Here is a 6,157-nt window from a genome sequence, read left to right on the forward strand (position 1 = left end):
TGGGTATCTTTTAAGAACATTTGGCATATTGAACTTTGGCTTTACATGATGATGTCTTAAATGTTTCCAGGATATGTGAGAGACATTTAGTAACAATTTACATTTTCTTATGGTTGGTTCTTGTGTGACAACCATGAATATGGTTGGTTCTTGTGTGACAACCATGAATACAAATAATGTTGGTTCTTGTGTTAACAACATTCATTTCATTTTCTGTTCTCTTTTCTTCAATAATGTAAACATTCACTGGAAATCATAATGTGCATAAGAAAGCCCTTTTGTAATATTAATGAAGCATGCCAATATTGCGTATGAAACAAAGTGCAACAAAGTATCATTGGAAAATAAATGTTGGTGACTGGTAAATGGAGTGATAGTGGTGAAGAAATGGAATCATGGAAGTGAATATGTAGTGAATGTAGTTCTCCCCCCCCTCAACTGAATTGGTTGCATGTCTGCATGCAACTTAACATGGCGTGTGAAAGGAAATGTAGCATGGTGAGGGAATTTTCCAAAATATTCAAGTTAGCATATAAGGAATTGCATGATTAAAGATTAGAAAACAACATACCTCTACTTACCCAAGAATGATGAAGTATGCAATAGGAATGTAGCTGCTGCTGCTGCTGGATCAGGAAAATGTGACTGATGTAACTGGATCCTGGAGAATGAAGGAATCTGAACTGCTGATGCTGAATCATGGAAAATGTGACTGATGTAACTGGATCCTGGAGAATGAAGGAATCTGAACTGCTGATGCTGAATCATGGAAAAGATAAATGCTGAGAGTGGTACTGTGGTACTCTCATAGATCAGAATGCATGCTGCTGTAACTGCTGAGGGAGTCATGAAAAAGTGTATAGTCTTCACCCGCTACAAACCCGATGGTACAATTCTAAACATGCGAATGAATGTGTCGATGTTGAGCATGAATAGAAATCATTGGATTACCGGCCATTGATGTATGCCGTTAACCAATGCGAGGCAACTCACCATTGATGTCAATGAGTGCCAAGGTACCGGAGTACATCTTGCGAAGTGCGAATGGATGTGTCGAGGTTGAGCCACTTGCAAGATCTGATGATCAAGGACATTGATGTATTCCCATGATCGCCAGCGAGAGAGCTTGCCATTAAGGCATGCAAGCCTCTAGGTACTCAAAATGAACTCTAGTCTATTTCCCAGATAAGGTGCTGGTGTCGATGGGGCAAGACTTGTTGAAAGGTGGGCCTTAAGGAATCCCACATCAGTCAACACGAGTTTGTACAAAAAGATTTGGTAGGACTATAAATAGAAAGAACTCATGGACAAGCAGTGTGGATCAGCATGGCTAGGAAATCAAGGTAATGTGATCATGGAAAGGGAATGAGTTTTATGCAAAAGGCAAACTGAAAAGGATAAATGGATGTATGCGATTCAGAAAAATAGGCGTGCATGAAGTCGTGAAAGATAAGGAAATGGAAGATGGGCTGCAACATAAGGATGGTGAGTAGTCATGACGCAAAAGGTGCGTAGTGAAAAATGTCATGATATGCGCAGTGAAGAATTTGTTCCTTCAAGCGTCCAATGATGCATGTTTCATTGTGATTTGGAAAAATCACTTTGCATACTCTGAAAAACTTAGCACCATTCCTGCATAAAAATTGTCATTTTCATGTGCCATCTTCATCAATCATGCCTGTATGAAGTGACTTCAAAAACAAATTAGCTCATTTTCAAGAATTTATGAAATGTCCATTTCACTTGTTAGTATATACATCCTAACTCTTTCCCACAAATTCACAAAAATATCCAACATACTTTGATTTCCCCCCAACTAGAAATATTGCATGTCCCCATGCAATGTATTCATTGATTTTGCAATATTTTTTCAAAATGTTTTTATTAGTTTGCAGGAAAATTGATTTAAAACATTTGAAAAGGCTTTTGTATCTTGTTGGGGAAGTAGTTGGTGTTATGAAGTTTGATGTAAATGAATGAGGGCAAATTTTATTTGATTATTATTATTAGTTTTTATTTTTATTTTATTTATTTATTTATTTATTTTTTATTTTATTTTTGTCACGAGTGATAAAAAGGACAAAATACTTCTCTAAAAGCTACAAATTGTCAACTTTTCTTGTGCTTGTCTAATGCAATTCCTAGCTTTAGACCAAATTACCAAACTAATATGAAAGCATCGTGCCTATACTTAATCTTTTGATAACTGGAATCGCACCACAAGGATTTGGTATTTCAGCAAATACCCCAACATTTTCATCATAATCAACAGCCAAAATAAAAAAGGCATATTGCAGAGAATAGGAATGAAAGGCAAATATCACGTGGCAGAAACATTTATTTCTTCTCGGCTTCTTCTTTCTTTGGTAGGTACCCATTAGCAGAAGCCCATCTAGACAGCTGATAAAGTTGCACAGTTTCATTTGAGGCATGGCAAGCCAAAAGTAAATAATTGCGGGGCTGCACCATCCAGGCAAATCTCATGAACAATCCTGAGTATACACACATTGCTGCAGTCATATTCCCTGATATCATATCTGGGGGCTTCTGCATATCAACCAAGCCAGCAATGACGAAGCCCCAGTTGGCAATGGGACCCCAGAAATGAGTTGTTTTGGGGCCGACAGGACTGTTCCAAAATGTTCGCAATGCTGCCATTCCTTGATTCGGTCGTACTTAAAGTACCCTTCAGATCTGCCAAAGAGCAAAAGGATCGTGATGGTTTCACAATACTCAGAGGTACGCCGGGGGTTGCCTTTCCTTCTCGCTTGATAAAAATGGCTGCAATATGCACATTGAGACAAAGATATGATACTTGACATGCAACAATGCATAAAGCAAATGGCAATCAGCCTATCCACCTGACAGAGCCTTCAAAAGACAGATGTACAAAACCGTTTTTATTCACGCAGTTACCAAAATAGGGTCTCGAAGAATCGAGATTCCCTCTCAAACCGTTAGGAATTCAAGCAAACAATTTCTAGGTTTTCTAATTCATTCTATTAGGGAAAAAACCCATGTCTTCTTTTTTCTAAATTTGTCCTGGTTTGATCACAAACCGCTTTTGAAAACTGACGTTTGCAGGGATTGCGTATGGATGGCCTGTCAAATCCAACAAAATTCAATTGGCTTTGCCAAGCCTGTGACTTGACTAATCAGAATCAGAAGGTTTTCATTGCCATAAGATTCATGCATTTAACTGGAAAACCCAGCGATTGGATCCCTGGCATCTTGGGCTTGGGTTCTGGGTGAGGATGATGTGTATTCTTTGGACTTGGTGGATGAGAACTGAATTTAAGAACCAAGAACTTAAAGCAGGGAATAAAAACAAAATACAGTACAACCAAGATGAAGAGCGCTGCAACCAGCGAGCCAAGCATCAGTGCATCTGAAGTCAAAGATTTTTTTTTTTTTTTTTATTAACAGTCTAGAAAATGAAATTAATCCTATCTTTTAAAAACAAAAATGGTTAGTTTGAAATTTTCTTTTTAACAAATGGACACAAAAATTTGCATATTGAAAGATATTTTCGATGAAGCATATTGCAAAAGATTTATTTATTCCTGAAATCATCCCTATTTTCTGATCCTCAAGATCGTACAAAGACGCAGGAGGAGAGCATACTTATTCTACGCAAAACTGAAACCTATTTTTTGATCCTCGAGATCATACAAAGACGCAGGAGGAGAGCATACTTATTCTAGGTAAAAGCAGAACTGAAAATTAAATCTAAAAGCCTACCTACTCTATACTAATTAGAATTTACAAATTAGTTACGTGTAGTTAAACTTCCAATGAAGCCATTCACGCAGCAGTAACAACAATAGATTCAGTAACAATTTTTCAAATGAAAAATGAAAATATTCGAGAGTGGATGAGTCTAGTAGCTGTAACTGCAAATCAACTAAAAAGTTAAAAGATAAATCTAATCTAGTACTTACCTGGAACCATTGTTCGATGAAGCTTTGATAAGCATAGTTACTCTCACTCCGATCATGCTGTAACTTTTGTTCTTCTTCTCCAATTTGCTGCTCTTCTTCCTTGATCTCCTGTTCGAATGATTGTTCGCCATCAGATACACAGGATTCTTCAGATGTTGATATTTCTTGGGGAGTAGTTGAACCTTTAATTCTTGTCAAGATCTCCTCTTCCAAGGAAGAAGAGATCCCAACTTCTGCTAGGATCTGAGTGAGTAGTTCCAAGCTGAAACTCATTGTTAAGTCATGTTAAAAAAAAAACAAAGAAAATCAACACACACTAAAAATTGGATTAAAAACAAAAGGGATCACATAAATAATCTTGAATTCAATACTCAATTAAAACCTCTTACAAGGACTGCTCATTAATTGAGTAATTGAATGCTTCAATTATAACCATGAACCATGAATTCATCACACATTCTTCACAGTTGCGAAAATCAAACACACTTGCAGAAATTAAAATTCACACTTGCATAAATGTAAACACACCCTACATGCCCTGATCCATAAGAGGTCGAGCCCATTATGGTATCTCGAATGCGATGCGTAGGCTGTCCCCCACGTCTTACCGCATTTAACACCTCGGAGTTAGGAACATGTCTAAACACACTTGCAGAAAAATCAAACTAAACTTCAATCCATCGTGCCCCCCCGGCAACGGTGCCAAAATGTTGGGTGAAACTATGTTCGTTTAATTCCGTTGTAGTACTTACCCAACTATTTAATTTATCAATCCGAGGTCCGTAGACTTACGAGACACATGCACTATATATGCAGGACTGAAGTGGAACTAATCTAATCTAATCTAATCTAAATTACTGAAATGAAATTAAAGCATTGAAACACTAACTAGGAAAGCATGAAATTGCATAAAGGAAAATAAATACAACATGTGAAGAAGTGAATGGCAAACAACAGATATGAGCTCATGACATTAAAACTATGTCAAACTATATTACAATAACTAAATTACAAATCAAGAAAGAATCAAAGTTAATCTCCATTCTCTATTATTCATTATTCATCATCACAATGAAGAGAGAGCACTCTCTTATATACATGAGGAAGATAACCTTTCCATAATTACATATCAAATATTCTCTCAAGCACTCTCAACTAGTTTCCCATTATTACAAGATATCATCGCACAAATCTCTCAAACATGATCCCACAAATCTCTCACATGATTTTCTCCTTAGGATAAGATATGCTTCCATGATTTTCTCGATATGCCTCCATGATTTTCTCTGTAGAAAAAGGCTTGCATAATTATCTCCTTGATATGGTGGAGGAGATATTAATTCTTCACATATTTCCTACATCACAAAACTCACATATTCTTGAGATATATATAAAAATATGTACATTTTCTAATAATTAATCATAAATTCACTTATAATACAAAAATGAATAAAATGGAAAATAAGAAGGTTAAACCCAAGTGTATGTAGGAAAGTGATATGATAACAGGTTAATGGAATGATGAAATGTAAGGAAAAAGGTGGATGAAAATATGACATTTCTGAGTCCCAACAGTGGGTCTCTCCAACTATTTTTTGGAAATGGGGATTGTGCCAATGGAATCGAGCCTCGTACTTTTATTCCCTTTTTTAGAAATGGCTTGGAGTGCTTTGGTGTCTTGGCTATTGCACAAATTTCCCTTTTTTAATTGTTTCCTCCAATCCTTGTAATCATCACCTGACTTAATTTGAATTTTCCATGTGCATGGGTGGCTGAGTGAACTGTAGTTTACTAATTGAAGGTGGCCACGTTTACTAGCAGCCTCCAACCCATAAAAACTCCATTCTCATCCATTAAACACATTTCTTTACCATTATGTGCATATGGAATAGGTGCAGGGTGTTATGTCTAAGCCTACCTATGATGTCGAAGTGTTGGAGATGCATGCAATCTATTTTTGATGATGATCGATCAACTAGCCCTTAGAGGTGCTGACTTTGTTTGTTTGTTTATGTATTGGTCTTCACAACGTACTAATGTAGTCAACTGATGAAATTTGTCTTCCATGAAGGTCTCCTTCTAGTGTTTGATCTACTTTTGCTAGAGTGGATATATGACCTTACATCTTCTCTTCAGGGATGGTGTGACCTTCATAAGCTTTAGGAATGGCCTCATGATTCCTCAGGGTGGCTATATCTTCTACTCTGGAGCTGTAA

General features: G+C 36.8%; 1 pseudogene; it reads right to left on the reverse strand.

The window, feature by feature from the left end:
- Window positions 1-2,071: 2,071 nt before the first annotated feature.
- LOC149208855 (mitochondrial pyruvate carrier 1 pseudogene) lies at window positions 2,072-2,802 on the reverse strand (annotated as a pseudogene).
- Window positions 2,803-6,157: the final 3,355 nt, after the last annotated feature.

The sequence above is a fragment of the Pinus tabuliformis genome, chromosome 1_2 (genome assembly GCF_031772625.1).
Source record: "Pinus tabuliformis cultivar Carrire ecotype Pingquan chromosome 1_2, CPIR1, whole genome shotgun sequence".
Classification (NCBI taxonomy): Eukaryota; Viridiplantae; Streptophyta; class Pinopsida; order Pinales; family Pinaceae; genus Pinus; species Pinus tabuliformis.